The sequence below is a fragment of the Sturnira hondurensis genome, unplaced genomic scaffold (genome assembly GCF_014824575.4).
Source record: "Sturnira hondurensis isolate 20B ecotype Veracruz unplaced genomic scaffold, ASM1482457v3 Scaffold0016462, whole genome shotgun sequence".
NCBI lineage: Eukaryota > Metazoa > Chordata > Mammalia > Chiroptera > Phyllostomidae > Sturnira > Sturnira hondurensis.
This window is the reverse complement of record NW_028089093.1, coordinates 12,351,039-12,364,335: the sequence shown is the minus strand read 5'-3', so window position 1 is coordinate 12,364,335 and position 13,297 is coordinate 12,351,039.

Here is a 13,297-nt window from a genome sequence, read left to right as displayed (position 1 = left end):
CTCAAGCAATAGCTCTCTCCTTCAAGATCTGAGATACATGTTCATCAGCCTACGTTTTAGTAATCCAGAAAAGCATGTTCCCTGTTACTCTAGATCATAGTGAAACTTAGGAAAGTTATAAATCTCAGTAGTCCAGGTAAAGTCCAGGTCTGCAAGGCAGCATCTTGCAAATAATTTTTTTGCAGCCCTTGAGTCAGCTAGAGCAGACACCATCACAGCAGCAGTATGTGGTCTAATCCCTTATTACAGACAGTGTGTCTCTTCCCTCATTATTACTCCCTGCATGGCCAAGAGCACTTCTCCTCCCCAAGCCACATTGTCAGGAGAGCTCTGTTATGGCTGTGATACAGGGTGCAGCCAAGGGGGGGCCAGAAAAGATTTGGAATGGTGTCCAGAACGCAAAGTGTACAGGAATATTGGAGGAAATATTAAGATATCCTCACTCCCCCCCACCAAGGTGTCAGTTGGGGGAAGGGATGAATGGAGCAGGGCCATTGAGNGACTCCTCCCACACTGGGTTATACCTACCAGTTCCCACAGCCTTTCTCTCTGGCTGCTTTTGTTAGTCCAGGCAGGCATGGACCAGAAACACAGAGGAACCTCCTTCCTGTTCTCATGCAAGCAGGTGAGGCAACTAGGGAACTGCCTCCTGGCTACATCACAAGTTAAAAGTGATCAGAGTTTTTTAGCATGACTGAAACACTGGCCAACTGGCCAACTGTTTTCAATATGGGAAGTACTTCCCAACCAGTCCCTCTGCTTCCCCATTCCCCAGCTGTAGCTGTGGAGGCTTTGGGGCTCCTCAGCCTACACCCAGTCCTGAACCTCTTTGCATACTCATTACAACCAAGTTAACATAAACCTAGTAGTGGTAAAAAGGAGCTTGTTATGAATAACAATACATCCATTTTACCTCTATGGCTCTGAAGTAATTTTAGGAACTGAGGACAAGGACAAAATATTATAACAAAAGATTCTCTCATTGCTCTTATGGCTCAGGAAATTCCAGGGGTTTTGAGAGCTGTGAGTCAGGAACCAAAGACCAAGTACATATTTCTTATTATAAATCACAATTTATCATAAATCAACATAAAGAGATCATTAAGTTAGGAAGAAAAACTAACATAACCATTTCATGTCTTCGTAACTTAAGCCCTAAAGTTACATTTCCTTGGTCAAAGTCATTGTTAATGCAGATGTTTGAGAATAAAAATGGTTACTTTAAACACCACATAAGCCATCCCTGACATAATGTCTCCCTACTTCCTGTTAATGTGGTAGAAGATGAAAAGTTACTAAATCAAAACAATACTTGTAAAGAAGGAAAACAGTAGTTCCTCGGAGTCTGTGACAGGTTTTCAGTAACTACATGGACATTGGCTAGACTGAGAAACAACTGGAGGTCTTTTTTTTTTTAAAGATTTTATTTATTTATCTTTAGAGAGGAAGAGAAACATCAATGTATGGTTGCCTTTCATGCATCCCCTGCTGGGAGTTGGCCTGCAGGGAACCGACCTGCAACCCAGGCATGTGCCCTGACTGGGAATCAAACCGCGATCCTCTGGTTTGCAGGCCTGTGCTCAATCCACTGGGCTACACCAGCCAGGGCCTGGAGGTCTTCATAGTTTGCCCCTGAAGACTGAGCAGTACCTAAAAGGAGCAAGGTTGAGTGAGGCTATAATCCACACCCATTACCCATCCCTAGTACAAAAATGCTGGGATTTTTCCAGCCACGAATTTGAACTGCTATTCATTTACTGAAAAAAATAATTTACTTTTAGTGGTAACTAGGGACATATTCTCTACAGACTTAATACCTTCTAAGTACCTATAACTCTCAAAAAACAGTCAGAAAATTAAGTTGCCAGTTAAGCAATATGAATAGAAAGGGACTAAGGGTGGGGTTCCCTAACAAGTTGGTAGTCAGAGAAGAAACCAAAGAGTTTCCTTAGCCAGGAATCAAACCTATGTGAAATTTGCTAACAGGGTAAATCATAAGTGTCATCACCACACACACACAATAATTTTTAAAATGGCTATATAAGATGATGGAAAATGTTAATTCGCTTGCTGTTTTACAATGCATATGTATATAAAAATAAATGTAATTGAACACCTTAAATATGTATAATTTTATTTGTTAATCATACCTACATATAGCTGAGGGGGAAAAAAGAGAGATTGGGGGGAAAATGGAAAGTTCCAGTGGAGTGTTAACTGTAGGTAATGACAGTGCTCATGAGCAATGCTTCGGGGGTATAGATTTTTATACATTACTTCAAAAGAGAAAATTTCAGTAAACACATCTGTAATAATCCAGAAATAAATTCTCATCCTAGAAGACAGAAACCCATGCAATAGAGTAAGATTCCAAGTCACTACAGTCAGATAACTTCTAAAGTAATTTCATGCTAAAAGCTAGAAATTATTCTAGAAGGTATGCATATTACTTTGCCTTCCACTTTAAGAATAAAAAGAGGCTTCTATCATCAATGAAGTAGACAGTGAGAGACATCTACAGTAATCCATGTGCCCTTGTAGGAGACAAAAAGACCAGTTAAATATGGCTGTACATCCTTAGTACAGATGAGCACCTAAAACAGTATATAAGCAAATTATATGTACCCTGAATAAAGAAAACAGATGCAAGAAATTCTTCAGCATAGGAAAAAGGAGAAAATTACTCTTAAACACTTCTGGAAGTGATTTTACTCTAAGAAGGAGAATGAATTATTTTAAAAATATATAAATCTGAAGCAAACAATCTAATTCAAAACAGTAACATGGATATCCTGATAAACTGACGTTAAGAATAAAGAAATCACCTTATTAAAATCCCTGTCTTATATAGGAGGGAGATTAAAACGTATGCGTCTTTGTTAAATTTGAAGCTAAAAAGTTGGATAATCAAGGCCCTTTACCAAAGAATATAAAGAAATCCCAGAGCAAAATTTTAAAATGCCCCATTTAAAGTCACTGCTAATAAAATAGCAAATAAGGTATAGTGCATGTTGCAAATGACTAAACACAAAGTAAAATAGCACAAAAGACACAGTATGTGACAAATCAGTGTGAATTTAGTATTTACATAAGCATAAATGGTTTCGATGTTCAGATATCAACAGGTAAAGACACCAGAATTAATTACAAACAAATTCTAATAAAAATTAAACAGGATTAAATATGCAAGTACCATATCATATCTTTGGGTTTCTCTGTCTCTGGATATTTGACTTGTTTAGACCAGCAACTGCTTTGCATGAACCTAATCAACTTCTTCAGGGAGTAACACATGATACCTTGCCTCATGTCCATGCTATGTACCCTTCTTTCCTGTCCTGTGCTTTTATATTGATGCTGAGGTATGAGGTGTAATAGTGTCTTCTTGGTCCCTCATTCATGAGCAACCTAGATGAAAAGGGAATTGATTTTCCATGAGGTGTAACTTTGGTCAATGAGAGAATGAAAAATTCTTTATTCTTCCTTTGCTGTATAAAAAGTCCCTAATAGTCATTCATTTATGTGGCCTCTTGAAAGATGGTGCAACACGGAGAATCCAAGATGGTGAGGAAGTTACACTAACCACCCAAGACCAAACTGAAATAACAACTAAATTACAGAAAAATTATCCTGAACAATCAGGTGAACACTAGCTGGGGAGAAGCCTTATCACAAAGGACTTATATAAGAAACCACATCACCACATCAAGACTGATAGGCTGTGTGGAGGAATGAGAGGGCTGGCAAAACTGCAGCCAAAGGTCTGGAGGTGTATTTCAGTGACTGGAAAGTGTGTGGCCTACACCCCTACCTAGGCTCCCCAGCCTAGAGCACCAGAATCAAAAAGAAATCCAAATAACATCCAGCTGTAAAAAGCAGTGGGATTTCTATCTGAAAAGACAGCTAGAGACACAAAGAGCCTTTTAAAGGCCCAAGATACAGAATTTTGTTTGCAGCCACTTAACCTGGGCTCATTCAGGGGGAGTACAGAGTAGACTAGAGCCAAATGAGGAGAGCCTAGGAGAGCTGGCTCTATGGGAAGAGCTGAAGGTACAGCTGCCAGGTTCTCTAAGTTCAATCACTCCCCATACTGCAGAAGCCATCTTTCTCAGGCAAAGCACTCCCCTCCGTGCAGCATCACTCTGGGGGGAAGCAATAAGCCCATCCACAGAATCCCTCTTGCCCTACCCTGTGGAGCTTAAGCTCTGATAAGGAGACAGCAAAAGGCTCTTTAATTATTTAAACCTAACAGAAACCCTGCAGGCAAAGGTGGATTTCCAAAAGCTTTAGGACTTTAGCTGGCCCTACCCTAGACCCGGTGTAGGTAAAAGCGGGCTTTGGTATACAGCTTGCTTCTTTCTACACACATCCAGGCCCAACAGAGGGAGACACAGGATGTGATAACAGCTCCAAACAGGTTGCCCAAGGCCAGTCAGAGGCAGCATATGACAGAGGCCTCACCAGAGTCTTTGCATCTACCTAATACAGAGAAGCAACACAAAGAAGCAGCCAAAATGGGAAGACAAACAGGCCCAAATAAACGAATAAGAGAAAACTCTAGAAGAAGACTAAATGAAATGGAAACAAGCAACTTATCAGATAGAGAGTTTAATGTAATGATTATATAGATGATCAACAGTATAAAAATGAAACAAAAGCCATTAAAAAGAATCTATTGGATATAAAGAATGCAATATCTGAAATAAATAATACACTGGAAGGATTGAATAGTAGGTTAGATAAAGCGGGGGTCAAATCAATGATTTGAAAGACAAGGTAGAAAAAACACAAGCAGAGCAGCAAAAAGGAAAAAAGAATTTTTTAAAAATGAGGAAAGCTGAAGAGACCTTTTGAACTACTAGATGCATAGAAATATCTATGTCATGGGGATATCAGAATGGGGAGGGAGTGAGAGAGAGATGGAGAACTTATTTGAAGAAATAATGACCAAAAATGTCCTTAAACTGGTGAAGCAAAAAGACACACAAGTCTAGGAAGTACTGAGAATCCCAAACATGTTGGACCCAGAAAGGCCCACACCAGGACATATCATAATTAAAATGGCAAAGCTTAAATACAATGAGAGAATCTTAAAAGCCATAGGGGAAAAGCAGTTATTACCTATCATCTGATCTCAACAGAAGCATTTCAGCCCTGATGGAATGATATATTCAAGGTGATGAAAAGCAAGGACCTACAAACAAGGCTTCTTTACCCAGCAAGGCTTTCATTTAAAATTGAAGGAGAAATAAAGAGCTTCCCAAACAAGAAAAAGTTAAAGTTTGTTACCACCAACCAGGACTGCAACAAATGTTACAGGGCTTGCTAGAAAAAGAAGGAAGAAGAAGAAGAAGAGGGAAGAGAGGGAGGGAGGAGAGAGGGAGAAGAAGGAAGAGGAGAAGAAAGAGGGGGGGAACAGAGAAAAATAGTTTAAAAATTGGCAATAAATGCATATCTATCAATAATCACTTTAGATGTTAGTAACTTAATGCTCCAATCAAAAGACATAAGGTAGCTGAATAGATAAGTAAACAAGGTCCATAGATATGCTGTTTCCAAGAGACACACCTCAGAATTAAAGATATGTACAGATGAAAAGTAAAGGGATGAAAAAATCTTTCATTCAAATGGAAATTTAAAAAAGCTAGGACAGCAGTACTTATATCTGACAAAATAGACTTTAAAACCAAGGCAATAGTAAGAGACAAGGAAGGGATGCTACATAATAAATAAAGGGAACATCCAACAAGGGGATATAACCCTAGTAAATATTTACACACCTGGTATAGGAGCACCTAAATATGTAAAGCAAATCTTGATACATATAAAGGGAGAGATTGACAGATTACAGTAATAATAGGGGATTTTAGCACTCCATTAACCTCAGTAGATAGATTTTCCAAACAGAAAATCAACAAGGAGACAGCAGGCTTAAATGACACAATAGGTTAAATGGATTTAACTGATATCTTCAGAATGTTTTATCCCAAAACAGCAGAGTATACTGGTACATTTTTTTTACCTGCACATGGAATATTTTCCAGGATAAATCACATGTTAAGACACAAAAAAAAGTCTCAAAAATTTAAGAAGATTGAAATTATATCAAGCATTTTCTCTGACCATTATGCTATGAAACTAGAAATCAATCCCAAAAAGAAAACAAAATTACATAAAGACATGGAAGCTAAATAACATATATTAAACAACAGGAACAAGGAAGAAATCAAAAGACATCCTAAAACAAATGAGAATGAAAACAAAAATCCCAAAATCTGTTAGAAACAGGGAAAGCAATCTTAAGAAGAAAAATCATAGCATTACAGGCCTATCTCAAGTAAAAAAAGCTCAAGTAAACACTTGAAACTTTACACTTGAAGAAATGGGAAAAAACAACAACAAACAAAGCTCAAAGTGAGTAGAAAGAAGAAAATAATAAAGATCGGAGTAGAAATAAATGAAATAGAGTCTAAAAAAGAATATAAAAGAACAATGAATCCAAGAGCTACAAAAAATCAACAAGATTGACAAAACTTTAATTAGATTCATCAAGAAAAAAAGACAGGACACTCAAATACACTCAGAATTGAAAGAGGAGAAATAAAAACTGACACAAAAGAAATACAGGGGATTGTAAAAAATTACTGTGAACAACTATATGCCAACAAATTGGATAACCTGGATGAAATGGATAAATTCCTAGAAACATACAATCTCCCAAAACAAAATCAGGAAGAATCAGAGAATCTGAATAGACTGATTACATTTAAGGAAATTGAAACAGTAAAAAAAATCCCCAACAAACAAAAGTCTGGGACAGGAATGCTTCAGTCATAAATTTTACCAAACATTCTGAGATAAACTAACACCTCTCCTTCTCAAACTATTCCAAAATACTCAAGAGGAAAGAAGGCTCCAAAGCTTATTTTATGAAGCCAGCATTTACAATAGCCAAGATTTGGAAGCAGCCCAAGTATCCATCCAGATAACTTTATAAAACAACTATGAGACATTTACACAGTGGAATAATACTCAGCCATAAAAAGGAAGAAAATTCTACCCTTTGCAATAGCATGTGTAATAGGCCAAAGAAAGATAAATACCATATGATTTCAATCATATGTGGAATCTAATGAACAAACTGAATTAACAAAGGAAGCAGAGACAGGCCCATAGAGAGCAGACTGACTAATCTGGGTAAGGGGTGAGGGGTGGAGGGATCAAGTAAAAAAGAAAACAAAATCTTGAATATGCACAATGGTGTGGTGATTTTGGTGGGGGTGGAATTGGAGGATGGTAAGTGGTAATGGAAAAGAGAGTAAATGGTAATGGAAAAGAGAGTAAATGGTAATGGAAAAACACAATCAAAATACTGCACACACACACACACACACAAAGATGGTGCCACATGGATGAAAAAGTGGGTGGTCATACTGCATTCTAAGTGATGTCTAGCATGCTAACCTTTCCTTGTATTGAGTTTCATACCCCTTCTGTTATTTTCTTCATTTCATAACCTCTATTCTCTAAGAATGTATTAATTTAAAATGTTATAATCTATATAGACATATCAACGGGATTTTAGAGCTTTTTTTCTCTGATAGCAATAAGAATTCTAGTACTAGTGATGGAAGGTGGCTAAAACCNCTATCCAGATAACTTTATAAAACAACTATGAGACATTTACACAGTGGAATAATACTCAGCCATAAAAAGGAAGAGAATTCTACCCTTGGCAGTAGCATGTGTAATAGGCCAAAGAAAGATAAATACCATATGATTTCAATCATATGTGGAATCTAGTGAACAAACTGAATTAACAAAGGAAGCAGAGACAGACCCATAGAGAGCAGACTGACAAATCTGGGTAAGGGGTGAGGGGTGGAGGGATCAAGTAAAAAAGAAAACAAAATCTTGAATATGCACAATGGTGTGGTGATTTTGGTGGGGGTGGAATTGGAGGATGGTAAGTGGTAATGGAAAAGAGAGTAAATGGTAATGGAAAAGAGAGTAAATGGTAATGGAAAAACACAATCAAAATACTGCACACACACACACACACACAAAGATGGTGCCACATGGATGAAAAAGTGGGTGGTCATACTGCATTCTAAGTGATGTCTAGCATGCTAACCTTTCCTTGTATTGAGTTTCATACCCCTTCTGTTATTTTCTTCATTTCATAACCTCTATTCTCTAAGAATGTATTAATTTAAAATGTTATAATCTATATAGACATATCAACGGGATTTTAGAGCTTTTTTTCTCTGATAGCAATAAGAATTCTAGTACTAGTGATGGAAGGTGGCTAAAACCTCCTGACTGGCAGTGGCACCATAATTACTGCCTTCCCCCTTTATTTCTTTGGAATAAAATACAAGTGAAAGGAGAGGCATTGGAATGTGTGATGTTTTAAAAGTATGAAGTCAGCAATAATTATAATGATTGTGCGGGCCAGCTTCTCTTAATGGCATTATAAATCTTGAAAAAATAAAATGCTAAGCTCAGATCAGCTAATGCCAACACAAGGAACAATGTGAAATCCAGAGGTCTTACAGCAGTTTTTAGGGAGAATCTCATATCCTATTTTACGAGAGCAGAATGTGTTGTAAATAAGCCTCAGAATATAGAGTGGAAAAGCGACAATGTTCCCAGCATGCAGAGCTTCAAGAGGTCCCTATGCTGAGGTTAGTGGCTTTACAATAAATAAATGGGACATTGAGACCCAAAACAGAGTCATTTGGGTAAACAAGTCTGAAAATATTTAATTCCTAAATTCTCTGAACCATTCAGAAGAGCAGAAGAATTCTTCTGCCCCTACCCACAGCAAACTAGGCAATGACATCATCAAGTCAGCTCAAGGTAGTTCATTCCCTTATGATCTGGCCTCACCTCATTGCCTCTAGTCAAGAGTTAGGGTTATGCCTCAGCCCAGTAAGACCTGGGAAGTACAATTTGCCTATAAAATATAGAAATAGTTTATGCATCAAAGAAACTGACACACTGATATTAAGTACTGGCAGAAACCTGAGAAACAAATGTAAAAGTAGAGATTCAGAATTATTCCACAGGCATGGGATATAAGACGGGGTGTAGGAGAATTTATTGAATGGAAGCACTCACACAAATCTCAGAATTTGATCATCTGGCAATGACACTGAAGTCTATCCTAAAACATTTCTATACAATCGCTCTTTAAAGCTTGACAATAGCAAATATGAAGAAAAGTCTGGAACTTCCTTATATGATATTTTGGAAATGGTCTGAAGATTCGGGGAGATGGAAATGTTAGAATAGTTTTACTATGTAAGATTTGAGGATCCATTACTTATGATAGACTTCAGTATTATTATCCAATCATCAAATTCTGAGATTTGTGTACTTCCATTCAATAAATTCTTATATATACACTCTTATGTTCCACTGGTTGTGCAATAACTGAAACTTTACTTTCACATTTGTTCCTCAGACTTTTTCCAGGACCTAGCATCCAGTGTATCAACTCCTTTAATCCATAAATTAAGATCCCTGGGTGGGCCCAGAAAACATTCCATAAGAAATGCACTGCTAAGTGGACATCAACACCTCTCAGAATCTTGGTTGGTGGTGGCTGCACTCCACAAGCTGTGGCTTAGTGTGTCAATTACTGCCATCAAACTAGGTTCTTTAATATTGATGCAGATGAAGCTAGGGCATAGCACTTAATCATTAGAGGCAAGGTGGATATAATTACCAGCTTGCCATCAAGTTGCCTTGACCTTCAGGGACTTGTGGTAATAGCTAACAAGTCATGGTATTCTTAGAAATGAGATAGGCAAATGCTTTGATGAAAGGAGAGAACAAAAAAATATATAGGCAGAGGTACCATCAGCTGCTAAAATAGGACATTGTAACTCCTCACCCCATTTCTAGATCTAAGTCAATTCTCAAATTCAAAACTCATTGATTGAAGCACGTGATTTTGGAGAAAGAAGGCTGCAATGCCATAGGAAATGTATATAATAAGTTTTCCCTCAGTTATTCTCCAAAGAAACCTGGAACAATTTCCAGGATAACTCAACACTGAGGGATTGGAAAATCCAGATATTTCTAGGACAGGTAGAAGGTCCAGGCTGACACTAATGCCATGTAATCTGAAATGGCACCATGATTCGACAGTTAAGTGGGAGCTTATGGAGTTTGGCTCAAGTCCATTTCACAGTATATCCAAGTATCTTTGGACCTAATTTGTGTTACTTCTTTGGTCCCCATGTGCATTACTGAGAGAGAAATACTCAGCAAATGGAAGAACCTGTATATATGGCCTAGGGAATAAGAGCCAGTAGGGCATCAGGAGCCTAGTGGAATGCTGGAAAACCACACTCCAACCCTGAGAAAACTGATAAATTAGAAGTGATTCTGTATTATGGGAAGAACTGTTGCAACTAATATCACTATCAGACACTTGTAGGAGGTAGGGGTGGTGGTTCACATATTTCCATGCATTCAACAAAGTCACCTACATGTAGGCTGCAAAAGATGGCATGAATCTTGGCAAATATATATATATATATCACTGTAAATTTATCCAAGTGGCAGTCCCAATCACAGCTGCTGTGTTCTACCATCTGCCACAGATGCTGCTATTAGGGCTATCACTTGGTTTAGTGACAGTAGATTAACACAAGTTTGGGCACTTGTTACCTTGCAGATAAATATATATTTCTCCAATTCTCTTCATTAAGGTGGATAATTTGGTTTTTATTCACATGGTAAGAAAAGAAGTTCGCATTTACTCTCTGCTTCAGATATATGCGAACTATCCTCTCTGTCACAGTTTGGCATTCAAGAATCTTGACCATCTTGACAATTAAAGAACATAACACCAGACAATGATAACCTCATGATAATTTAAGCTTCATGAAAATTCATGGGATTATCTGTTTTATTTATTTATTTATTTATTTATTTATTTATTTAATCCTCTCCTGAGGACATGCTCAGAGAGGCAGGGAGGGAAAGAGCAGGAGAGAAACATCGATTGGTTGCCTCTTGTACGTACCCTGACCAGGGACCAAACCTATAACCTAAGCATGTACTGTGACTGGGAAACGAAGCCGTGATCTTTCAGTGGATTGACAGTTTTGGATGTCTGTGCCATGCCACAACATTCTTTCTAAGACTAAAAATTGTGTACTGGGCTCCTGGGACCGGGGGGGGGCGGNGGCGGGGCTCCCGGGGCCCCCCCCCCCCCCCCCCCCCCCGGGTAGAGGCACGGTATTTGATAGCTCTCTTCTAAATATGGAGGTAGCATACACTGGACTTGAGGATACTGCTCTGAGCTGTGTTTTAGTTGTGTAGAAGCTGTCCATTTTCAGTGAGGCCTTGAGGAAGAGAGGATTCTGCAGAAAATACAGCCTAAGGCAATGATTTTCAACCGGTGTGCCCCAAGAAGCACACTGGTGTGCTGCAAGAATTTTTAAAACATGCCATACCTGACTATTTAGTCAGGGCACTGACTTTTTTGCTTAGATTGTCAAATAAAAAAAGGCAACAGCCAACACAACAATAGCTATCTGGTATGAATGAATCAAAATTATACCCATTTTTGTCAGGCAAAAATATATTTTTGGTGTATCACAGAATGTTAGTAATTAGTTTATGTGTACCATGAAATAAAAACATTTGAAAATTTCTGGCCTAAGATGCCTAGCCACTTTGAGCATTATGACTCAGTATATTTGACAGAGTTAGTCATATCAATAAAAGAAATATTTGCTTTGCAAAATCTCTCATAAGTTTCTAGGATTTGGAAGAAGGTCATCTCTTCTCTGTTAGAGAATTAGTCTCAGTTTTGACTGACATTCCTGCCATAATATTGGATCCTACGAGAAACTGATAGCCTGAACATGGGATGTTAAGTGACTTATGCCACTGGGATTTCCATCCTGAGCTTGATAATATCAGATCCATTATTTCATAATGTTGGGAGAATGCAGAAAAAGCTTTGGACTACAGCCTCAGGATATCCAGAAAGTACATTGCACACACAAATGGCCAGACTTCCATGTCACTTACCTCTGTTAAACTGATACTTGTCTCAATTTACATCTTTTGCCTTGGGTTATTTTCAGTAATCAACTAACATAGAAGAAAATAGCTTCAGCTAATACAGAGGTGGGTTGATGTGATATGCTGATGCTAAACCAAACAGGGCGCATAAACTTGAGTCTGGCACCTTAGACCACTTGAGCATACTGACAAACTCTATATTTATACCAGCACAATTTACAATAGCCAAGTGTTGGAAGCAACCTAGGTGCCCATCAGTAAATGAATGGATCAAAAAACTATGGTACATTTACACAATGGAATTCTAGACAGCAGAAAGAAAGAAGGAGCTCCTACCCTTTGCAACAGCATGGATGGAGCTTGAAAGCATTATGCTGAGTGAAATAAGCCAGGTGGTGAAAGGCAAATACCATATGATCTCACCTTTAACAGGAACCTAAACAACAACAAAAACAAGCAAGCAAAATATAACCAAAGACACTGAAGTAGAGAACAGGCAGACAGGGACCAGAGGGGAGAGGGGAGGGAATTTCAGGGGAAAAGAGGAAGGATTCACAAGAACAAGCATAAAGGACACGTGGACAAAAACTAAGGGAGGGGGTGGAAATGGGACGGAGGTGGGGAGCACTGGTGGGCGGGGGGGCTGGGATGGGAGTAAAAGATAGAAAACTGTACTTGAACAATAATTAAATTTAATTTTTTTTTAAAAAATAAAATAAATAGAAATGGCAAGCATAAATAAATAAGTAAATAAATAAATAAATAAAACAGGACTAATGCCAGTTCTCCTGCTGGTGAAGCAGTAAGCAAAAAAGGAGTTAAAATTTTGTTGGTGGTAATCAACACTAAGTATAAGGGTAGGCTACAGCAGGTACACAATGATTTCAGAAGATGTGGTCTACAACCCGTTGGAGTTATGAGTTTTTATACCCATAACTGTAAATGGATAACTGTAAACCATGATTAGGAAAATTATTTTGGGCTCTTGCTGGTGTGGCTGAGTGCATTGGGGGCCAAACTGTGAACCAACAGACTGCTAATTCAATTCCCAGTCAAGGCACTTGCCCGGGGTTGCAGGCCAGGTTCCTAGATGGGGGCATGTGAGAGGCAACCAACTGATGTTTCTCTCTCCATCGTTCTCCCTCTCTTTCCTTTTCTCTAAAAATAAATAAATAAACCCTTTTAAAAAAGAAAACAGGTATTAGTACCTATTTCTGCGTAAAATTTAGGTCAAGCAAAACCAGTG